The sequence below is a fragment of the Anastrepha obliqua genome, unplaced genomic scaffold (assembly GCF_027943255.1).
Source record: "Anastrepha obliqua isolate idAnaObli1 unplaced genomic scaffold, idAnaObli1_1.0 ptg000307l, whole genome shotgun sequence".
NCBI lineage: Eukaryota > Metazoa > Arthropoda > Insecta > Diptera > Tephritidae > Anastrepha > Anastrepha obliqua.
The window spans coordinates 25,001-32,718 of NW_026562322.1; the positions used below are offsets into that span (position 1 = coordinate 25,001).

At 30.0% G+C, this 7,718-nt stretch overlaps 1 non-coding gene and 1 pseudogene across 1 annotated transcript; both read left to right on the top strand.

Annotated features, from left to right (window-relative positions):
• Window positions 1-3,537: 3,537 nt before the first annotated feature.
• LOC129252660 (small subunit ribosomal RNA) lies at window positions 3,538-5,529 on the top strand. The gene has a single exon (XR_008583568.1). It is a non-coding gene; the product is annotated as a small subunit ribosomal RNA (ribosomal RNA).
• Window positions 5,530-6,121: 592 nt separating this feature from the next.
• Window positions 6,122-6,302, top strand: LOC129252664 (5.8S ribosomal RNA; annotated as a pseudogene).
• The last annotated feature ends 1,416 nt before the right edge of the window (window positions 6,303-7,718 follow it).

The window sequence follows — 7,718 nt, forward strand, 5'->3', positions numbered from 1 at the left end:
TAACCAATGATATTGAAACATATAAATCGAATCATAACTATATGAAACTCGAATTTAAGCCATATTAAACTGGTAATATTGTGATTTTATGCCTGGTTTTCCATACGTTAGTTTAAATAGAAAGTTATGGAATATAACCTTGGCATATTGGCACTAAAATATATAATAAAGACATTTCAAATCAAACTGAAATGTATTGAAATGAATTTTTCCCATACATTTTTGACAATGTGAGGTGTGCATGGCAAAAAACACTCACGGTGAAGGCATGTGATATAATATGAAAATATCAAAAGTTAACTAACCAATGATATTGAAGCATATAAATCGAATCATAACTATATGAAACTCGAATTTAAGCCATATTAAACTGGTAATATTGTGATTTTATGCCTGGTTTTCCATACGTTAGTTTAAATAGAAAGTTATGGAATATAACCTTGGCATATTGGCACTAAAATATATAATAAAGACATTTCAAATCAAACTGAAATGTATTGAAATGAATTTTTCCCATACATTTTTGACAATGTGAGGTGTGCATGGCAAAAAACACTCACGGTGAAGGCATGTGATATAATATGAAAATATCAAAAGTTAACTAACCAATGATATTGAAGCATATAAATCGAATCATAACTATATGAAACTCGAATTTGAGCCATATTAAACTGGTAATATTGTGATTTTATGCCTGGTTTTCCATACGTTAGTTTAAATAGAGAGTTATGGAATATAACCTTGGCATATTGGCACTAAAATATATAATAAAGACATTTCAAATCAAACTGAAATGTATTGAAATGAATTTTTCCCATACATTTTTGACAATGTGAGGTGTGCATGGCAAAAAACACTCACGGTGAAGGCATGTGATATAATATGAAAATATCAAAAGTTAACTAACCAATGATATTGAAGCATATAAATCGAATCATAACTATATGAAACTCGAATTTGAGCCATATTAAACTGGTAATATTGTGATTTTATTCCTGGTTTTCCATACGTTAGTTTAAATAGAGAGTTATGGAATATAACCTTGGCATATTGGCACTAAAATATATAATAAAGACATTTCAAATCAAACTGAAATGTATTGAAATGAATTTTTCCCATACATTTTTGACAATGTGAGGTGTGCATGGCAAAAAACACTCACGGTGAAGGCATGTGATATAATATGAAAATATCAAAAGTTAACTAACCAATGATATTGAAGCATATAAATCGAATCATAACTATATGAAACTCGAATTTGAGCCATATTAAACTGGTAATATTGTGATTTTATGCCTGGTTTTCCATACGTTAGTTTAAATAGAGAGTTATGGAATATAACCTTGGCATATTGGCACTAAAATATATAATAAAGACATTTCAAATCAAACTGAAATGTATTGAAATGAATTTTTCCCATACATTTTTGACAATGTGAGGTGTGCATGGCAAAAAACACTCACGGTGAAGGCATGTGAAATAATATGAAAATATCAAAAGTTAACTAACCAATGATATTGAAGCATATAAATCGAAGCATAACTATATGAAACTCGAATTTAAGCCATATTAACTGGTAATATTGTGATTTTATGCCTGGTTTTCCATACGTTAGTTTAAATAGAGAGTTATGGAATATAACCTTGGCATATTGGCACTAAAATATATAATAAAGACATTTCAAATCAAACTGAAATGTATTGAAATGAATTTTTCCCATACATTTTTGACAATGTGAGGTGTGCATGGCAAAAAACACTCACGGTGAAGGCATGTGATATAATATGAAAATATCAAAAGTTAACTAACCAATGATATTGAAGCATATAAATCGAATCATAACTATATGAAACTCGAATTTAAGCCATATTAAACTGGTAATATTGTGATTTTATGCCTGGTTTTCCATACGTTAGTTTAAATAGAAAAAATTTTCGAATATATATACATATATGAAGAATCTATATTCTAATACTAACATGTTATGGAATATAACCTTGGCATATTGGCACTAAAATATATAATAAAGACATTTCAAATCAAACTGAAATGTATTGAAATGAATTTTCCCCATACATTTTTGACAATGTGAGGTGTGCATGGCAAAAAACACCACGGTGAAGGCATGTGAAATGATATGAAAATATCAAAAGTTAACTAACCAATGATATTGAAACATATAAATCGAATCATAACTATATGAAACTCGAATTTAAGCCATATTAAACTGGTAATATTGTGATTTTATGCCTGGTTTTCCATACGTTAGTTTAAATAGAAAGTTATGGAATATAACCTTGGCATATTGGCACTAAAATATATAATAAAGACATTTCAAATCAAACTGAAATGTATTGAAATGAATTTTTCCCATACATTTTTGACAATGTGAGGTGTGCATGGCAAAAAACACTCACGGTGAAGGCATGTGATATAATATGAAAATATCAAAAGTTAACTAACCAATGATATTGAAGCATATAAATCGAATCATAACTATATGAAACTCGAATTTAAGCCATATTAAACTGGTAATATTGTGATTTTATGCCTGGTTTTCCATACGTTAGTTTAAATAGAAAGTTATGGAATATAACCTTGGCATATTGGCACTAAAATATATAATAAAGACATTTCAAATCAAACTGAAATGTATTGAAATGAATTTTTCCCATACATTTTTGACAATGTGAGGTGTGCATGGCAAAAAACACTCACGGTGAAGGCATGTGATATAATATGAAAATATCAAAAGTTAACTAACCAATGATATTGAAGCATATAAATCGAATCATAACTATATGAAACTCGAATTTGAGCCATATTAAACTGGTAATATTATGATTTTATTCCTGGTTTTCCATACGTTAGTTTAAATAGAAAAAATTTTCGAATATATATACATATATGAAGAATCTATATTCTATACTAACATGTTATGGCATATTGGTGTTATTGTATTTTATTCCTGGTTTTCTATAGTTAGTTTAAATAGAAATAAATTTTTGAATTCAAAATTTTATATTCTATACTAGCATTACATAGAAATTATCCTCAACTGTTTGTTTCTTGTATAAATACAGGAAGTTAAACAGATGATGAAGAGAAAAAAATAAGAAAAACAAAAATTTATAAGAAAAATTAAATTTTAAACAAAGGAAAAGAGGAGAAAATTTTTTCAATCATATATATTTATGATTAAAAAATAGAATTATGAAATTATTAATTTCAATTCAAAGAGAAAAATTATGTAATATATGAAATTATTACATTAAAAATGCATTTGAAAAAAAAGTAAAATGTTATTAAGAATGATAAATTATTTGAAAATTGGCAAATATTAAGAAGAAATATCGTTCTTATATTTTTATATAAAATATATAATATAGAGAACGAAAATTCTTTTTCATAAAAAACGGTTTTTGAATTTTGATAAGAAAAGCTAAAGGGGGGTCGCCCCTTTACTTTTTATATACACCGTAATTTATGAAATTTTCAAATATGAAAAACAAAGAAAAATATATAAATACAAATATTATTCTGGTTGATCCTGCCAGTAGTTATATGCTTGTCTCAAAGATTAAGCCATGCATGTCTAAGTACAAACAAATTAAAAGTGAAACCGCAAAAGGCTCATTATATCAGTTATGGTTCCATAGATCGTTAACAGTTACTTGGATAACTGTGGTAATTCTAGAGCTAATACATGCAATATAAACACGGACCTTATGGAACGTGTGCTTTTATTAGACTAAAACCAAGCGATCATTTGATCGTTAAATTGGTTGAACTCTAGATAACTTGCAGATCGTATGGTCCCGTACCGACGACAGATCTTTCAAATGTCTGCCCTATCAACTTTTGATGGTAGTATCTAGGACTACCATGGTTGCAACGGGTAACGGGGAATCAGGGTTCGATTCCGGAGAGGGAGCCTGAGAAACGGCTACCACATCTAAGGAAGGCAGCAGGCGCGTAAATTACCCACTCCCAGTTCGGGGAGGTAGTGACGAAAAATAACAATACAGGACTCATATCCGAGGCCCTGTAATTGGAATGAGTACACTTTAAATCCTTTAACAAGGACCTATTGGAGGGCAAGTCTGGTGCCAGCAGCCGCGGTAATTCCAGCTCCAATAGCGTATATTAAAGTTGTTGCGGTTAAAACGTTCGTAGTTGAATTTGTGCTTCATACGGGTAGTACAACTATATATTGTGGTATGTACATTACCTTATGTATGTAAGCGTATTACCGGTGGAGTTCTTATATATAATTAATACAATGTATTTTTTATATATTCCTCCTATTTAAACCTACTTCAGTGCTCTTCATCGAGTGTTGTTGTGGGCCGGTACAATTACTTTGAACAAATTAGAGTGCTTAAAGCAGGCTCCAAATGCCTGAATATTTTGTGCATGGAATAATGAAATAAGACCTCTGTTCTACTTTCATTGGTTTTTAGATCAAGAGGTAATGATTAATAGAAGCAGTTTGGGGGCATTAGTATTACGACGCGAGAGGTGAAATTCTTGGACCGTCGTAAGACTAACTTAAGCGAAAGCATTTGCCAAAGATGTTTTCATTAATCAAGAACGAAAGTTAGAGGTTCGAAGGCGATCAGATACCGCCCTAGTTCTAACCATAAACGATGCCAGCTAGCAATTGGGTGTAGCTACTACTATGGCTCTCTCAGTCGCTTCCCGGGAAACCAAAGCTTTTGGGCTCCGGGGGAAGTATGGTTGCAAAGCTGAAACTTAAAGGAATTGACGGAAGGGCACCACCAGGAGTGGAGCCTGCGGCTTAATTTGACTCAACACGGGAAAACTTACCAGGTCCGAACATAAGCGTGTAAGACAGATTGATAGCTCTTTCTCGAATCTATGGGTGGTGGTGCATGGCCGTTCTTAGTTCGTGGAGTGATTTGTCTGGTTAATTCCGATAACGAACGAGACTCAAATATATTTAAATAGATGCTTTCAGGATTATGATGTTGAAACTTATATAGCCTTCTTTCATGCGTACATCTTGAATGTACAAGTGTTTGAATGTGTTTATATAAGTGGAGTCGTACCTGTTGGTTTGTCCCATTATAAGGACACTAGCTTCTTAAATGGACAAATTGCGTCTAGCAGTAACGAGATTGAGCAATAACAGGTCTGTGATGCCCTTAGATGTCCTGGGCTGCACGCGCGCTACAATGAAAGTATCAACGTGTATTTCCTAGACCGAGAGGTCCGGGTAAACCGCTGAACCACTTTCATGCTTGGGATTGTGAACTGAAACTGTTCACATGAACTTGGAATTCCCAGTAAGTGCGAGTTATTAACTCGCATTGATTAAGTCCCTGCCCTTTGTACACACCGCCCGTCGCTACTACCGATTGAATTATTTAGTGAGGTCTCCGGACGTGATCACTGTGACGCCTCGTGTGTCACGGTTGTTTCGCAAAAGTTGACCGAACTTGATTATTTAGAGGAAGTAAAAGTCGTAACAAGGTTTCCGTAGGTGAACCTGCGGAAGGATCATTATTGTGTTCCATATCCGTAAGAAAAACAAACAAACAAACAAACAAACAGACAAGCAAACAAACGAACAAAAAGAAAAAAAAAAAAAAAAAAAAAAAGAAAAAAAAAAAAAAATTTATATAATTATTTTGAATCCATAATTCTTTTTATTCTTTTTCATTCAATTTGTGATCCATCAATTATATCATATTAAATATAATATATGATGGTACATTTTGTAATGTTTTTTCTTATTTTTTTCTTTTAAAAACCTTTAAACATGAAAATAAAAAGTTGTACTTATTATTCATTTGATTGAATGATAAGTTAATTTGTTCACAATAACAAAAGTGGTATATATTTATTATATTATTATATATACATAAAATGATTAAAAAAATACAAAATAATTGAATCATAATAAATACCACCACTGTATTATTGTTGAACTAAGACATTCGCAACTTAATAAAAATGTTTAGAGTTAAATATATTTGATATATATTATTGAAAGAAAATCAATTTATATATTATTAATATTATTTAATTTTACTCTTTCAATTAATATATGCAAAAAAAAATTGACATTTGTTATAAATAAAAATAAATAAAAAAATACTCTAAGCGGTGGATCACTTGGCTCATGGGTCGATGAAGAACGCAGCAAACTGTGCGTCATCGTGTGAACTGCAGGACACATGAACATCGACATTTTGAACGCATATCGCAGTCCATGCTGTTATGTACATTAAATTCAATTTTAAAGTACTGCTTGGACTACATATGGTTGAGGGTTGTAAGACTATGCTAAATAAGTTGCTTATTCTTTTATAAAAATAATTGAATTTAAGCAAATGTGTATATTATTGGATTTTAAATAATTCATAATATTAATAGCAAAAAAAATAAAGATATATAATGAATTTTATTTATTATATATTCTTTAAAAAAAAAATCCTCTCAAATAAAATGAAATGATGAAAATATTGAATCTAAGTATTCTTTACAAAAAATTTTCATATTATTTATATATATATATAAAATAATAATTTATATATGTAATTAAAAGGAGGAATGTCTAGCATAAAAATTAAATTTTTTATTCTAGGATTGCCTCATTTTACATTATTATTATTTTTATATATTTACAATATATAAAAGGAGAAAAGAAAAATAGAGATGAAAAGATGATATAATTTTTTTATTAAATTGTGAGAAGATAAAAAAAGAATATTAAAACAACCCTCAACTCATATGGGATTACCCCCTGAATTTAAGCATATTAATGAGGGGAGGAAAAGAAACTAACAAGGATTTTCTTAGTAGCGGCGAGCGAAAAGAAAATAGTTCAGCACTAAGTCACTTTGTCTATATGTCAAATGTGAGATGCAGTGTATGGAATATCTTAATATCTAGTATGAGAAATTAACGATTTAAGTCCTTCTTAAATGAGGCCATTTACCCATAGAGGGTGCCAGGCCCGTATAACGTTAATGATTACTAGAAAGATATTTCCAAAGAGTCGTGTTGCTTGATAGTGCAGCACTAAGTGGGTGGTAAACTCCATCTAAAACTAAATATAACCATGAGACCGATAGTAAACAAGTACCGTGAGGGAAAGTTGAAAAGAACTCTGAATAGAGAGTTAAATAGTACGTGAAACTGCTTAGAGGTTAAGCCCGATGAACCTGAATATCCATTATGAAAAATTCATCATTAAATAATTAAAAAAATAATGTGCATTTTTTTCATATAAGGACATTGTAATCTATTAACATAATAAAGTATTTATCAAAAGATCATTGGTGATATTAAGTTTATTTAAATTAATTTGCTTTTTAAGCATATTAACATAAAATAAATACTAATGATTTGATAAAGTGTTGATAGATTTTATTATATATAATGCTAAAATTCATTTTTTGAATTTTACAAAAAATTTAATATCTATGATATTAATATTTATTTGTATGCATTTATATGATTAACAATGCGAAAGATTCAGGATACCTTCGGGACCCGTCTTGAAACACGGACCAAGGAGTCTAACATATGTGCAAGTCATTGAGTTATATTAAACTTAATGGCATAATTAACTTAACTTAAATATAATGGGATTAATTTTTAGTCTATTTTTTAATAAATAGTCAATTAATTCAATCCCGGGGCGTTCCATATAGTTATGTATAATGATAATTTATTATTATTTATAC